This window comes from Lasioglossum baleicum, chromosome 2 (genome assembly GCF_051020765.1).
Source record: "Lasioglossum baleicum chromosome 2, iyLasBale1, whole genome shotgun sequence".
Lineage (NCBI taxonomy): Eukaryota > Metazoa > Arthropoda > Insecta > Hymenoptera > Halictidae > Lasioglossum > Lasioglossum baleicum.
The window spans coordinates 1,628,600-1,645,516 of record NC_134930.1 but is presented as its reverse complement, the minus strand read 5'-3'; the positions used below and the strand labels follow the sequence as shown (position 1 = coordinate 1,645,516).

Below are 16,917 nucleotides of genomic sequence, written 5' to 3'. Positions count from 1 at the left end.
AGTGCCGGATGCACTATCACGTGCTTTTGAGGGGGTCGAAGGAGAATTAGAAGTCGGTGCCGTAATAAAACCCACATGGTACGAAGGGAAATTCGCGGAAATAGAGAGCAATCCTGACAGATTTAAGGACTGGTGCATTAGGAGCGGGGAATTATATTATCGGAGGACAGACCCACTCATTGCGGAGACTTTGGGAAAAGATACCAATGAGTGGAAATTGGTGATCCCGGAGGAGCGCAGGACCGAGATTTTGCAAGAGGCCCATGACGGCCCACAAGCAGGACATTTGGGAATAGAGAAAACGTATCGTAGGGTAGCGACTAGGTATTACTGGCCCGGCATGTATCGGACCACCGTGGAATATGTAAGACGCTGCACAACCTGTCAGCTAACGAAAGTGGAGCAAACACTCCCTTCCGGGCTGATGGGTCGGCGCCATATTAACATGCCGTGGTCAGTGGTCGCTGCCGATATAATGGGTCCTTTTCCGTCAAGCAAATCCGGTCATGCGTACCTCCTGGTGATGCAAGATCTGTTTACAAAATGGATCGAGTGCGCCCCGCTTCGACGTGCAACAGGACCTAAAATTGCGGAAGCCCTAGAAAATTTGATATTTTCGCGATGGGGTACACCCGATGTACTCCTGACAGATAACGGCACTGAGTTTGCTAACAAATGCCTACATCAGCTCGCCGAAGAGTATGGCATTCATATCACAACAACCCCTCCGTACCATCCGCAGGCAAATCCGGTGGAAAGAGTAAATCGCATCCTAAAGACGATGATAGTTGCGTTCTTAGAGAGGGATCACAGAGAATGGGATATTAATTTATCAAAATTCAGATTTGCGTATAACACGGCCTATCATTCCGTGTTACAAACGTCCCCAGCCTTTTTGAACTTCGGGCGAGATCCGCGACCATTTAGATGCGTACGAGCGGACAATGAACCGCCAATAGACATGTTATTAGAGCCGACCGATCATTGGAAGGGTAGGGTAGCGCACCTACAAACCTTGCGAAGTTGGGTGATAGAAAATTTAGAAAGTGCCTATAACACGCAGGCCAAATATTATAATTCGCGACATGTAAATAAGGAATTTGAGGTAGGAGATAGAGTAGTAAAACGACAGCGAGCACTTTCGTCAGCAGCTCAACATTTTGCGGCAAAGCTGGTACCCAAATTCAGTGGACCAGTAATAATTACGAAAAAGATATCCCCAGTAGTATATGCCCTTGCTACTGAAGACGGCCGAGACTTGGGAAAAGTCCACATAAGCGACATAAAAGCATACCTTCCATCACACGCAACGAAGGCATAAAACTAATGTACTCAAGCTTTTCCCTACAGAATTAAAAAACGAGTCGCCTTCGGAAAAGAAGACAGGCCGAATTCATTTGCTGCCGGACCGAAGGATGAATACACTAACCGAGATTAAGGAAGCAATCATCCGGCTAAAGGAGTCGGAAGATAGGCAACAGATAGAAGAGTTCCTCCGCACCCAATGGGAAGAAATAAAAGGGACAACAGAGACGACGAAAGACTGTTCCCCAGTGTCAGGAGTAGAAATAGAGGAAGAAACCAGCTCGAGTAGTTCATTCTTTTCGCTCGAAGATAAGCAAGGGGGAGAACCAGAAACAACGGGAGAGTTGGACGCCACGTTGGAAGACATCCCAACAGAAATATTAGACGACTCCACAACAATGATAGCCGAGAAATCGGACGAGATCGCTGCCGAAGCGGAGCAGCCGGAAGAGAGCGCTGACGACAAGGGGAAACTCGACGAAATCGCTGCCGAAGCAGAGCAGCCGGTAGAGAGCGCTGACGACAAGGGGAAACTCGACGAGATCGCTGCCGAAGCAGAGAAGCCTGAAGAGGGCACTAACGTATTCCTGGAACTCAAAGAAACCGCTGCCGAGATCAAGCAGCCCCAGGAAATCATCGCCGAAAACGCGCTCATTACTCCGGACACGCCGGGAAAAATGGCGAGAGGCATAATAGAAAACGTACGAGACAGTTTCGAATGGGTGCACCGCCATGGGATAGCGAGATTACGAGAAGAGGAGAGACAAGAAGAAGAAGAACGAGAAAGGGCGAGACGAGAGGAGGAGAAGCGACAAGAGGAGAGACGCAAGAGACCGAGCAGACCCACAATAATAAATCCAGTTAGACCACGGCTGCCTAAACAAGCGCCCGCACCGGAGAAGAGGGACCCACAGTTCCTAAAAGCTGCTCCTCTGGAGAAAGCATACCGGTATGGGGAACCACCCTTACTCAAGAGGGAACCTGGGACAAAACCATCGCTGCCGGAAACAAGAAGGGAACAAAAGAAGCCCCAAGAAATACAATTTATCGATAGACAGAGGAACTGCTGGAGGTGCGGTAAACGGGGACACAGCCACCGATACTGCTCGGAGCCCGCAACAGTGTACTGTTTTCGATGTGGTCGAGGGGGCTATACCATAAAGTCTTGCCCTAAATGCGGACAAGAATGGAAGGAAGGCGGACCACACCACCCATGGGGATATAAAGCCTAGGATAACCGGCGGAGAAGTCGCTGCCGCAAAGAGAGATTAACTCCTACCTGCGTGTTATTATTACGGATAAAAATCATACGAGGGACATATATTATTTTTTTTACTAGAAGCACGCTGCCCAGAAAGGAGCGTTAGCAAAGAATAGCTAATTTATATTACTAATAAACAGATTAGAAGTTACCTTGTTCTTAAAAGACTGACAAACTTGTATTTTTGTGCCGCTAGGACACCAAAGAAGTTAGATTAAAGAATCGTTGCCGAAATAGGACTACCAATTATTGTAGAAACCCAATACCCATTCCAACAGTCGCGAATAACGGTCATTTGCGAAAAATTTTTTTTTGCGAACCATTCTTTTTAGAATAAATGCCGGTCGTCGAAGGATTCTCGCCCGCATTGGTGTACGACATATAGTAAGTATTTAGTGTAAAGGGGTAAGGTAGCGAATACATGTTGGGGTAAGGTGAACAAGTAGTTTTGTGATATTGGATGGAACGAGTCAAGGGAGAGCGTCCGCTACCCAGCCCGCGAAAGCCTGATGGGTGGCTGCCACCGGTATGGCCCGGTCTCCCCGAGGGGGGGAGGAGTTGTGACGTGGCAAGATTGCCTAGGTCACTCGAAACTCCTGAACGAAAGACCGGGCCACCCTTTGGTCAAGCATCGCGATAAGGGCCGCTGCGAGCGATCTCCCTGGGCACGAGACAGACCTAAAAAGGCGCATTCTAATGTTTTGAATGTCGCGCCAATTTGCGTGACAAACGTTTACAGGACCGTATCCGGGTCCCAGGCGGGATCCGGAATTCCACTTTCAACACGGTATGCAACACGCCGTCAAGAATCAGCACCTCGAGGCAGGAAGAAGGCATAACTCGAGGGAAAGCAACGAGAGATCGTCAAGGCCCAGGACTATCAACCTGGAGGCGCCGACGAGGGCATCCGGTGCAGAGACGATCAACTACTCTACCCTGTCGTCGCCTCGTCCGGGAAGAAGCTGCACCGCAACCGGATTGGCTGACGTCGATCGTCTCATCGGGGAGCGGCCAATCGGACATCAGCGCTGCCGGAGTGGCCAAACGCTGCCGGAAGCCGAGCGCCGTCGCGACGGATTCGCTGAAGCGAAATCCCGCGTTAGCGATAGGCCGAAATGTTGCGTGAAGAAAGCGGAATACGAAAAGTGGGGGACGCCCTGCTTCCGCGTACCCGAGCTACCGCGTGAACGTGCACTGCGTCTCTGGAATCGTTAACAGAAAGTTGTATCTTTGAACGATTGCTAATTATTGTATTTTGCGCCTGCTGAAACCAAGGGATCGAGAGATTCGCTGCCGTGTAGCTGCTGCTGAATTACCTGTGGTAAGCGCCGATCAGGCTTTCGATATTTCGTGAAGTTCGTGTTGGCTCGGGTAGCGCGGCGAGGTTAGGAATAGGTGTCGCGAGAATTAACGGCAAACGAGGCGGACGAGATTTTGGGGACACTGTTAGTGTCCAAGCACGAATCCTTCATATTGTGAAGGATATCGTTGTCGCGGTACGAATCCGGTCGGATAGCGGGGGGCCGCGTGGCCGCCTTATGGCGGTTGTACGACGCCGATCTAAACGCGAAGTCGCGGATTCGGGATATTATCGTCGCCGCCGTTAATTCTAAATAACCTGCGCTCGTTCCACGGTGGGACACCGTCGCGTGTTCGATTCGCGGTCGTAAATTCTGTTCGATCGACGCAAGTCCAAGAGAAACCGCGAATTCCATCTGAGTTCGGTCGGAAAACGGCCTTCGAGGCCTTCCGCGTCGCGAAGTTCTTATCGCGGCCGAATTCTTCGCGAAATTGTAAAGTAAGAGAGGCATTGCGCGTGCGAGTTCCATCAGTCGCGATAATACGCGCCGGCTACGTTTGTAATTGCTGCCGAATCGTCGGCAGCTCAGTCATTTCGTCGAATAAACATCTTGTTAGCCGAAACGTTGTCTATTCCTTGTGTGAAAACCTTCCCGTCGCGGGGAACGTCTCGTGTTCTCCTGACGTAGAATCCTGCGCCCTTGCGATAGCTATTCAGGTTACGTTTGCTACGTCACAGTCTCGCGAGTCCAACCGCGTTCCGCTTTCGTGTCTAGATTACGATTCTTTCTCGTGACACCTTCAGGTGTCTGGCGCCCGAAATTGTATCACGTTTGATCTTCGAATAACGAGACTGTGAACGTATTTTTGTCCCGAGAGGACCACGCCTCGCGCGGCCGAGCGTGGCCCGGCTTCTCGCCTGTAAATTCTCGGTGTCGCTATTCCTCGTTCGACCATCAGTACGAAAAGTTAAGAAAGCGACGTGACAAATTTCAAGACTTTCCCGTTTGGCGCCCGAACAGGGACCTCTCACAGTAAATTTAACCTGTGTGAGGGATTTTGGGATACTTTTGTGTTAGGGATACGCCGAAGACGCGAGGCTCGCACAAGGAAAGTTTATTTTTCTCCATCGCAGTCGTTCGAGCAGATTTCGGACGCGATCGGTACCGAGACGGCGAACACGCGTTGAAAAACTTGTTTACGACAGCCACTAGCTATTACGAGCCAACGAGCATTGAATTGATTATTGTGTACTCTTGCCATTACTATTGTTTTGATTATTGTGTCTTATTGCCATTTCGATTGGTCTAATTATGGTAGGCCACTGAACAATCTTTCCGACAACCGAGATTGAATGTCGTTCCGATCACTGAATTCGAAGAAAGATTGTTGATTTTGAAAAGTTATGATTCTATTATATTTCATACGAGCCATTCAAGGGTATTTCCAAAGACATTGATTGAATTGTCATGCCGATCAGTGACTCCGAGGAAGTATTCTTACTTTAATAAATTATTATTGAAAACATTTTCATTGCTGCCTTCAAACCTTACCGAATTATTATTGGAAATTTTTTTTTCTTTCGGTGGTTCTCAACAGTTGATGGAATTGAATGGCTCTGGTAACATTTTGAACCGAGAACCCCCTAATATAAAATTTTGAACAGTGGCTTATAATTTTTTTAATTGTTGCACTTGTGATATTTTTACTCTGGTTATTATTTATTGCCCTCTGATATTTATGAATTGTTATTGATTTTATGTTTTTCTGTTGTTCTTCTCTCTGTTCTATTTATTCTGTCCGTTTTATTCTCGTCGTTATTTCTATTTATTCTCTAATTTATTGCAATTTCTTGTTTTTGCCGTCCTTCTGTTAATTTAATTATTCTAGTCCTTTTGTTTTGTAGTCTCATTGTGTCGAGTTTAAATTCAATTGTACAAATTAGTCTTATTATTTGTTATTATTTATTTACTTTGTTGATTTTGAATTGTACATAATTTTTTTTTTCGGATCGATTTTGAAATTTCTCCTTGCTACTCTCTGTTACTTCTTTTCCTAAGACTCGTCTTTTCCTTTTCTCTTCAATTTCGATGCTACATTTTTAAGTTGTGCAACAATTGCTCGTCATAAATTTTTTTTTTTGCTGCCGAATACTAACTTTGGTTTCATTACTGATTTCTGATCATATAAATTGTGTTCGGTGACTGCGGTACCAGCCCTGCGTTTACGCGTGGAGGGTGGTCCCAGGAACCATATTATTTATTGTTTTGTTGTCAATGGTGATGGAAGGTACTCTTTGAGTCCTGGTGCTGTCGTACCCTGTCGTGTTGTTGAAACTACCTCCCCAAGTATTCGCCGCCTTGCTGTATTGTTGACGTTTGCGTAAGGTACGTCGCTTTCAAGCGAGGGCGATTCCGATATAGAACGCCCCGTCAGACGCGAACCTTAATTTAGAACTGAAGAATTTTGTGAGCGATTCGCGAAAAATTTTGTCGATTTGCGAGAATTAAGTCGAGTAACCACGCTCGACAGTCACCGATAGTGCACGAGAACACGTGAAAAATTTGTCGAATCCAATTTGCGTAGAGAGAAAATTCTGTTAGCGATTATTACGTAATTCTTGCGGAACTTTGTGACTACGATTGTGTAAATCGCTGGGGACAGTCGGTTTGAATAGATTTTCGCTGCCGGAAAGTCAGGTCGACCGAGGACCAACCGGACGAGACGGGGTTCCCCTGGTTTAGTCGCGCAACGTAGCGACTCTGTCGATTTTGGCCATAAAAGGCCCAAGTAAACAACCGGTGTATGTTGCCTCGGCAAGAAGTATCGTAGGGTCCGATTATTTAGAATGTCGACAATTAGAGGGAATACTTCGATGCCGGATAACTCCGAAGATTCTCAAAGTCGACCCTCGCACTATACCCGCCGAGAAATGTACTGCAGAGGGAAGCCAATCTGCGAAATAATGAGGAGATGGCGAATAAAATTTGCAGGAGCGCCCGGGGAGGATTCGGAAACCTTCCTGGAGCGACTCATAGAGCACCGACGTTATGGTAACATAGCGGACGAACATCTACTTCGCTGCCTCCCAATATGTTTCGACGGGATAGCCGTTCAGTGGTATAGGGCGAGGGAGGCCAAAGGGAGAACCTGGGAAGAGTTTGTGACCGCGTTCCGAAAATTCTTTGGCGATGCGGATTATCGCGACACGTTAATAGGGAATCTTAGAGATAGAGCACAGGGTGACAAGGAGCCGTTGCGTGACTATATTGGGAGTATGAGGGCCACGTTTGAGAAATTAGATCCTCCGGGGGCAGAGGAGAAAAAGATTAGAAGAACATATGGGGGCGCGAAACCAATTTTGCGACAGGCAATAGCCGCAAGTACGATAAGGTCATTTGAACAGCTAGAGGAAACGTTACTTGAGGCGGAGAAAGAATCGAATGTTGTGAAATTAGAACGGAATTCGAAGCCAACTGGAATGGCACACCCGACTTTTGAGTACGATTCAAACAAATATAGCTCCCAAAAACATCAGGGGAGAGGGAGATTCGGAGACGTTGAATTCGTGAATGAGATTACGCCCACTAATGACGTGGAGGAAGTAGGTACTCGCAATCTCGCACCCATAAACACTCACGCTGGGACGGTTAAACGGGACTTTTCAGCTTCGTGCGCGAATTTTTCTGCTGCCGGGCGAAAGGTAAACGAGGCCTACCGCGTAGAGACGAGGGGAAGGTGGTCACAACATCCACCAGCGCGCCGACCGACAACACCAGCAACCGAAGATAGACAAAAATCTCCGTCACGCGACAAACAACGCGTGAGGGGGAAACTTGAATCGGAATGTTGGAATTGTCGCAAAGTAGGGCATAAGTCACGAGATTGCCGGGAGGAACCCCGAGGGCATCGTTATCGATGCGGGGCCCAAAGAGTAACGTTAAACAGCTGCCGTAAATGTAATCGAACGTCGGGATTAGACCGAGAGTTAAGACTGCCTCAATTAACTATCCAAGTTTTTGTAGATTCGCTGCCGGTGCGCGCCCTGGTAAAATCGCGTTTGTGAATAACGTTTATGAGTACCGATGGGTCAGCATCGTTGCCATAAAAATTTGAAGACACGGAAAACCAGTGTTATTTTCTCCTCGCCACAGGGCTAATGATCGAGCGATAGAACGGGCCCATCATTCAGTTTGTCAGACGTCCCCAGCCTTTTTTTTTCGATTTCGGACGAGAACCGCGACCGGCAAGATACGTGCGGGCGAGCAACAAGCCGCCATTAGATTTCGATTTAGCGCCAACCGAATATTGGAATAGTCGAGAAATTCAGCTGTAAAAGTCCGGAGCTAAGGCTTAGGAAACTTAGATGATGCGTGCAGCCGAAATGAGCGAGGTTATAATTCGAGAGATTGAGATTAGAGCATTCGAGGGGAAGGGGGAGGATGAGTCGTCACCACGTCCTTACATCGCCAGCACAACATGGTGCGGCACGTTTGGAGCCTAAGTGGGTTACCTTGGTGGGCATCACGCAGAAGTGGTCATCGGTGATCCAGTGCCTGTCCGAGCAGGGGGGTCGAGATTTCGGAAAGGCGCACATTGGCATGCGAAAAGCGTACGTTCCAATACGCGCAAGGGAGGATCAGTACTAACACCTACGGATCCCTTCCTACAAATATTTCGCTGCCGTGCGGCCAACTAACGAGCTCGCCCGGCCAGCCGAAGGCGTGAGGAAGCCACCGACAAGAGGCCGAAAAGGAGCTCGGGGAGACATCTCGCCCAAGTTCCAGGAGGTCAACGGCGTACCATCGCCATCCACACCGGATGACACTTAGCTGCTGCCGTAGTGGTCACGCGAAGAAGACCACCAAATACCTCTCTACCGACGATACACCAAAATCGGAGAAAAGGGGAGAAGGGGAAGCGGAATACTCTATCCAAACTATCAAGGATCGAGTCGAAGGACGTGCTGGACGACACAAAGAAGTTAACGGAGAACCCCGACGGCGAAAGGCAATCGTCACTCGCTGCCGGACGTAACATCGAAGAAGAAGCACCAATTGCGGCCGAGGAGGCCCGAACTATGACCCAGACGGCCGGAGAAAAGGCACATTGTCTGGAGAAATCGCTCTACTCCACCCCTATTACCTCCTCGAATACAGTCGCTGCCGAAACCGTAATAACATTTGTTGTAATTCCAATAGCCTAAACAATAGCAAAGCGAAACGGTCGGTTAGTTAATTAGCGAATTTGCGAGCGCTAGGTAATATAGCTGCCGGTCGACGGAGAATCTCGGCCCGTATGATTGTTCAACATTCAGTAAGTATTTCGTGTAACGGGGTAAGGTAGCGAATACATGTTGGGGTAAGGTGAAGTAGTTTTGTGATATTGGATGGAACGAGTCAAGGGAGAGCGTCCGCTACCCAGCCCGCGAAAGCCTGATGGGTGGCTGCCACCGGTATGGCCCGGTCTCCCCGAGGGGGGGAGGAGTTGTGACGTGGCAAGATTGCCTAGGTCACTCGAAACTCCTGAACGAAAGACCGGGCCACCCTTTGGTCAAGCATCGCGATAAGGGCCGCTGCGAGCGATCTCCCTGGGCACGAGACAGACCTAAAAAGGCGCATTCTAATGTTTTGAATGTCGCGCCAATTTGCGTGACAAACGTTTACAGGACCGTATCCGGGTCCCAGGCGGGATCCGGAATTCCACTTTCAACACGGTATGCAACGCGCCGTCAAGAATCAGCACCTCGAGGCAGGAAGAAGGCATAACTCGAGGGAAAACAACGAGAGATCGTCAAGGCCCAGGACTATCAACCTGGAGGCGCCGACGAGGGCATCCGGTGCAGAGACGATCAACTACTCTACCCTGTCGTCGCCTCGTCCGGGAAGAAGCTGCACCGCAACCGGATTGGCTGACGTCGATCGTCTCATCGGGGAGCGGCCAATCGGACATCAGCGCTGCCGGAGTGGCCAAACGCTGCCGGAAGCCGAGCGCCGTCGCGACGGATTCGCTGAAGCGAAATCCCGCGTTAGCGATAGGCCGAAATGTTGCGTGAAGAAAGCGGAATACGAAAAGTGGGGGACGCCCTGCTTCCGCGTACCCGAGCTACCGCGTGAACGATCACTGCGTCTCCGGAATCGTTAACAGAAAGTTGTATCTTTGAACGATTGCTAATTATTGTATTTTGCGCCTGCTGAAACCAAGGGATCGAGAGATTCGCTGCCGTGTAGCTGCTGCTGAATTACCTGTGGTAAGCGCCGATCAGGCTTTCGATATTTCGTGAAGTTCGTGTTGGCTCGGGTAGCGCGGCGAGGTTAGGAATAGGTGTCGCGAGAATTAACGGCAAACGAGGCGGACGAGATTTTGGGGACACTATTGGTGTCCAATCACGAATCCTTCATATTGTGAAGGATATCGTTGTCGCGGTACGAATCCGGTCGGATAGCGGGGGGCCGCGTGGCCGCCTTATGGCGGTTGTACGACGCCGATCTAAACGCGAAGTCGCGGATTCGGGATATTATCGTCGCCGCCGTTAATTCTAAATAACCTGCGCTCGTTCCACGGTGGGACACCGTCGCGTGTTCGATTCGCGGTCGTAAATTCTGTTCGATCGACGCAAGTCCGAGAGAAACCGCGAATTCCATCTGAGTTCGGTCGGAAAACGGCCTTCGAGGCCTTCCGCGTCGCGAAGTTCTTATCGCGGCCGAATTCTTCGCGAAATTGTAAAGTAAGAGAGGCATTGCGCGTGCGAGTTCCATCAGTCGCGATAATACGCGCCGGCTACGTTTGTAATTGCTGCCGAATCGTCGGCAGCTCAGTCATTTCGTCGAATAAACATCTTGTTAGCCGAAACGTTGTCTATTCCTTGTGTGAAAACCTTCCCGTCGCGGGGAACGTCTCGTGTTCTCCTGACGTAGAATCCTGCGCCCTTGCGATAGCTATTCAGGTTACGTTTGCTACGTCACAGTCTCGCGAGTCCAACCGCGTTCCGCTTTCGTGTCTAGATTACGATTCTTTCGCGTGACACCTTCAGGTGTCTGGCGCCCGAAATTGTATCACGTTTGATCTTCGAATAACGAGGCTGTGAACGTATTTTGTCCCGAGAGGACCACGCCTCGCGCGGCCGAGCGTGGCCCGGCTTCTCGCCTGTAAATTCTCGGTGTCGCTATTCCTCGTTCGACCATCAGTACGAAAAGTTAAGAAAGCGACGTGACAAATTTGGCGCCCGAACAGGGACCTTCAAAACATTCTAATAGGCATCGAAGTAAATATTCGTCCGGTATGTTGCCATACCGGCGACGTCTTGAAAGTCGCTCCAGAAAGGCTTCCGAATCCTCTCCGGGCGCTCCTTTGAACTTTATTTGCCATCTTCGAATTATTTCTGAAATCGGCGTGCCCCGACAGTACATTTCCTGGTATTTCCGAGGTTGCGGGGGACCTTGAGAATCCCTGGATGTACCTGGCAACGGCGCATTACCTTTTATGTCATGCTGGGTTGGCGGGTATCGGGGTGGAGGGGGGGGCACGAGTTTCCCGTTCTTTAATATCGGTACCGTTAGTTTAATGGGATTAGGGCGTGATCGACTACGTGCAGCCCCCTCCTCGTCCGAATCCGGGGTATTTACGTTGACGGTATTTTCCTCCGTATCCTCTTCAAAAGGGGAATGGTAATCCCACGGGTCTTCGTTGTTCGGATTCCGCGTAGTATCCATATCTCTATCCATCGGCGACTCAATTCTTTTCGCTTCTAATATTGTAAACACGAACCGTTTATTTTAGCCTTTATGGCTCGGGCCGGGTGACTTGACCGTACGGCCCCGCTAAGTCCCTCTACCGAACAAAGAAACTCATATCTCGACCGGGTGACTCTCGAATGACCTGGCTGTCCTTGCAGCAAAACGTTATCGGGAATTTAGCCGTCCCCAGCTTTTGTACAGTCGTAAATTCTCGACCCTCGCAAAACAATAATCAAGAAATCTTTTCAGATTTTTACTGATATTGCCTACCCTATTTCCCGGATGGCCCTAGGCAACCATCGACGGGATAAATCACTCCTTCGTCAAGGTAGCGACTTTTCTTTGCGAAATTATTACAATAAATCAGGGCAGCAAAGATTTTTCCGCAAATAACGACAATAAGCCAAGGTAGCGAATAATATTTTCGCAACCAGCTTCGATAATCCAAGGCAGCGAATAATTTTGGGGGGGGTGGTTTCAACACGAGACCGGGTACGACAGCACTAGGACTCAAAAGGTACCCTCCATCACCATTGACAACACAACAATAAATAATCTGGTTACTGGGACCACCCTCCACGCGTAAACGCAGGGCTGGTACCGCAGTCACCAAACACAATGTAAATAATCCGAAATAAATAATAAAAACAAATGATGTCTTCGGCAGCCAAATATATCAATTATCAGAAATGGTTGCACAGTTAAAAAAAAATGGTGGTATCGAAATGGAAAAGAAACGGAAAAGACCAGTCTGAGAAAAAGAAGTAAAAGAGAATAGAAAGGAGAAATTTCCAAAATCGATCCGAAAAAAAAATTATGTACAATTCAAAATCAATAAAGTAAATAACTAATAACAAATAATAAAACTAATTTGTACAATTGAATTTGGACTGGAAACAATAAGACTACAGACCAAACAACTAGAAAAATTAAATTAACAAAAGGACGACAAAACAAGAAAGTGCAATAAATTAGAAAATAAATAGAACAGAGAGAAGAACAACAGAAAAACATGAAATAAATAACAATTCATAAATATTAGATGGCAATAAATAATAACAAAATCAAAAATATCACAGGTGCAACAATTCAAAAAAAAATTATTAGCCACGGTTCAAAGTTTTTATTTTAGGGGGTTCTCAGTTCAAAATTTTACCCGAGCCATTCAATTGTCATATATTGAGAACCACAAGCAAAAAAAAATTTTCTATAATAATTCAGTAAGGTGTGAAAGGCAACAATAAAAGCAGTTTCAATAATAATTTATTAAAGTAAGAATACTTCCTCGGAATCACTGATCGGCACGACAATTCAATCAATGTCTTTGGAAATACCCTTGAATGGCCCGTATTAAATGTAATGTAATAATTATTTTTCAAAATCAACAATCTTTCTTCGAATTCAGTGATTGGAACGACATTCAATCTTTGTTGTCGGAAAGATCGTTCAGTGGCATACCATAAGTAGAACAATCGAAATGGCAACAATACACCCTAATCAAAACAATAGTAATGGCAAGAGTACACAATAATCAATTCCATGCTCGTTGGCTCGTAATAGCTAGTGGCTGTCGTAAACAAGTTTTTCAACGCGTGTTCGCCGTCCCGGTACCGATCGCGTCCGAAATCTGCTCGAACGACTGCGATGGAGAAAAATAAACTTTCCTTGTGCGAGCCTCGCGTCTTCGGCGTATCCCTAACACAAAAGTATCCCAAAATCCCTCACACAGGTTAAATTTACTGTGAGAGGTCCCTGTTCGGGCGCCAAATTTGTCACGTCGCTTTCTTAACTTTTCGTACTGATGGTCGAACGAGGAATAGCGACACCGAGAATTTACAGGCGAGAAGCCGGGCCACGCTCGGCCGCGCGAGGCGTGGTCCTCTCGGGACAAAAATACGTTCACAGTCTCGTTATTCGAAGATCAAACGTGATACAATTTCGGGCGCCAGACACCTGAAGGTGTCACGAGAAAGAATCGTAATCTAGACACGAAAGCGGAACGCGGTTGGACTCGCGAGACTGTGACGTAGCAAACGTAACCTGAATAGCTATCGCAAGGGCGCAGGATTCTACGTCAGGAGAACACGAGACGTTCCCCGCGACGGGAAGGTTTTCACACAAGGAATAGACAACGTTTCGGCTAACAAGATGTTTATTCGACGAAATGACTGAGCTGCCGACGATTCGGCAGCAATTACAAACGTAGCCGGCGCGTATTATCGCGACTGATGGAACTCGCACGCGCAATGCCTCTCTTACTTTACAATTTCGCGAAGAATTCGGCCGCGATAAGAACTTCGCGACGCGGAAGGCCTCGAAGGCCGTTTTCCGACCGAACTCAGATGGAATTCGCGGTTTCTCTTGGACTTGCGTCGATCGAACAGAATTTACGACCGCGAATCGAACACGCGACGGTGTCCCACCGTGGAACGAGCGCAGGTTATTTAGAATTAACGGCGGCGACGATAATATCCCGAATCCGCGACTTCGCGTTTAGATCGGCGTCGTACAACCGCCATAAGGCGGCCACGCGGCCCCCCGCTATCCGACCGGATTCGTACCGCGACAACGATATCCTTCACAATATGAAGGATTCGTGCTTGGACACTAACAGTGTCCCCAAAATCTCGTCCGCCTCGTTTGCCGTTAATTCTCGCGACACCTATTCCTAACCTCGCCGCGCTACCCGAGCCAACACGAACTTCACGAAATATCGAAAGCCTGATCGGCGCTTACCACAGGTAATTCAGCAGCAGCTACACGGCAGCGAATCTCTCGATCCCTTGGTTTCAGCAGGCGCAAAATACAATAATTAGCAATCGTTCAAAGATACAACTTTCTGTTAACGATTCCGGAGACGCAGTGCACGTTCACGCGGTAGCTCGGGTACGCGGAAGCAGGGCGTCCCCCACTTTTCGTATTCCGCTTTCTTCACGCAACATTTCGGCCTATCGCTAACGCGGGATTTCGCTTCAGCGAATCCGTCGCGACGGCGCTCGGCTTCCGGCAGCGTTTGGCCACTCCGGCAGCGCTGATGTCCGAGTGGCCGCTCCCCGATGAGACGATCGACGTCAGCCAATCCGGTTGCGGTGCAGCTTCTTCCCGGACGAGGCGACGACAGGGTAGAGTAGTTGATCGTCTCTGCACCGGATGCCCTCGTCGGCGCCTCCAGGTTGATAGTCCTGGGCCTTGACGATCTCTCGTTGTTTTCCCTCGAGTTATGCCTTCTTCCTGCCTCGAGGTGCTGATTCTTGACGGCGCGTTGCATACCGTGTTGAAAGTGGAATTCCGGATCCCGCCTGGGACCCGGATACGGTCCTGTAAACGTTTGTCACGCAAATTGGCGCGACATTCAAAACATTAGAATGCGCCTTTTTAGGTCTGTCTCGTGCCCAGGGAGATCGCTCGCAGCGGCCCTTATCGCGATGCTTGACCAAAGGGTGGCCCGGTCTTTCGTTCAGGAGTTTCGAGTGACCTAGGCAATCTTGCCACGTCACAGTATATTGTTAAATTAGTAATGAGTGGTTTAGTTTAACAATTATTTATACCTATACTTAATTATACGTGTTACCACGTATTGTAGATACTTTCTAAAGAATGTGTGTAATTTATGCATGCATTCAATTGCAATTAACAATTTTGTTTCCTTTTGCTTTTCTTGTTGTAAGATTAATTTCTATGTCATTTTTCAGATTTTACTGAGGCACAAGTGTTCGATTGATCATCAGCCATGCAGCTACGCCAATATCTATAACTGCGAAAAACAGTTGTATTTTAAGTACGTCGTTATCCGATTCTTGTTTCACCATCTTAAGCGGAACTGTTGTAATTATCAGAACTATTGAAGAGGTGTAATATGAATGTAATATCATATTACTAATGTGCAACGTGTTATGTATGTAATATGAATGTAATGTCATATTACTAATGTGCAATGTGTGTTATGTACGTAATATAATATGTAATGTAAGGAATCTTACTTTTATAATATGTAATATATGTATACATTTCGTACATATATATGTAAGAAATCCGGTATATGCTAGCGTGCATAATAAGTTAGTACTTATATATTAATATAATATGTGAGGCAAAAATTGTTACCTCACAAAATGACTGATTGTGAGATATAAAAATAAAATATTTTTATAATACACATATATATATGTATATAATTAATTGACCCTACAGAAAGAATCCTTTTGTTGGCTTTTCGTATTATAGTAATGTAGGCCCTACGTTGGGTATTACCGTTGGCCCTACGTTGGGTATTACCGTTGGCCCGACATTGGACGTGATCGTTGGCCCTACGTTGGGTATTACCGTTGGCCCGACATTGGACGTGATCGTTGGCCCTACGTTGGGTATTACCGTTGGCCCGACATTGGACGTGATCGTTGGCCCTACGTTGGGTATTACCGTTGGCCCGACGCTGGCGCAACGTTGGCTGAACGTTGGCCCAACGTTGGCCCTGACTGTTGGCCCAACTGCAAAAAAGAGCGACATTTCTAACGGTTGCCCAACGCAAACCCCCAACGTAGGCCCAACGAAACGCCAACCGTAAATGCTACTAGGGTACTTACAAATATTTGGCGTAGCTGCATCCATATGGCTGCTGTTCTACCGAACGATGATGCTGAATTGAATTAAATTAATGGTGTTGAATTAAATTCCACCACTTTGTACATAATCAAAATTTTTTGTTAATGAAATGAAGTAAAACACGCGACACAAAGAACGACCACTTCGACAGTTCGACACAGCACAGAAGAATGAAATAGTGAAAATCGACAAATACCAAATGACGATCGACGCTACATATATCTTGAACGACGGGTATTCGTCGTTGGTCCTATGTTGGGTATTCGTCGTTGGGCCAACGTTGGGTATTCGTCGGCAAACTGACGTAATTTTTCTTCGTTGGCCTTATGTTGGGTATTCGTCGTTGGCCCTATGTTGGGTATTCGTCGTTGGCCCAACGTTGGGTATTCGTCGGCAAACTGACGGTAATTTTTCTTCGTTGGCCTTATGTTGGGTATTCGTCGTTGGCCCTATGTTGGGTATTCGTCGTTGGCCCAACGTTGGGTATTCGTCGGCAAACTGACGGTAATTTTTCTTCGTTGGCCTTATGTTGGGTATTCGTCGTTGGCCCTATGTTGGTTATTCGTCGTTGGCCCAACGTTGGGTATTCGTCGGCAAACTGACGGTAATTTTTCTTCGTTGGCCTTATGTTGGGTATTCGTCGTTGGCCCTATGTTGGGTATTCGTCGTTGGCCCAACGTTGGGTATTCGTCGGCAAACTGACGGTAATTTTTC

At 47.6% G+C, this 16,917-nt stretch overlaps 1 long non-coding RNA gene across 1 annotated transcript in view; it reads left to right on the top strand.

The window, feature by feature from the left end:
* The window catches only part of LOC143219186 (uncharacterized), a 148,645-nt gene extending 133,199 nt beyond the window's left edge, over positions 1 to 15,446 (top strand). The window contains exon 3 of the long non-coding RNA XR_013011267.1: positions 15,294 to 15,446. This is a non-coding gene — a long non-coding RNA (uncharacterized LOC143219186). The remainder of the gene's footprint in view (positions 1 to 15,293) is intronic.
* The last annotated feature ends 1,471 nt before the right edge of the window (positions 15,447 to 16,917 follow it).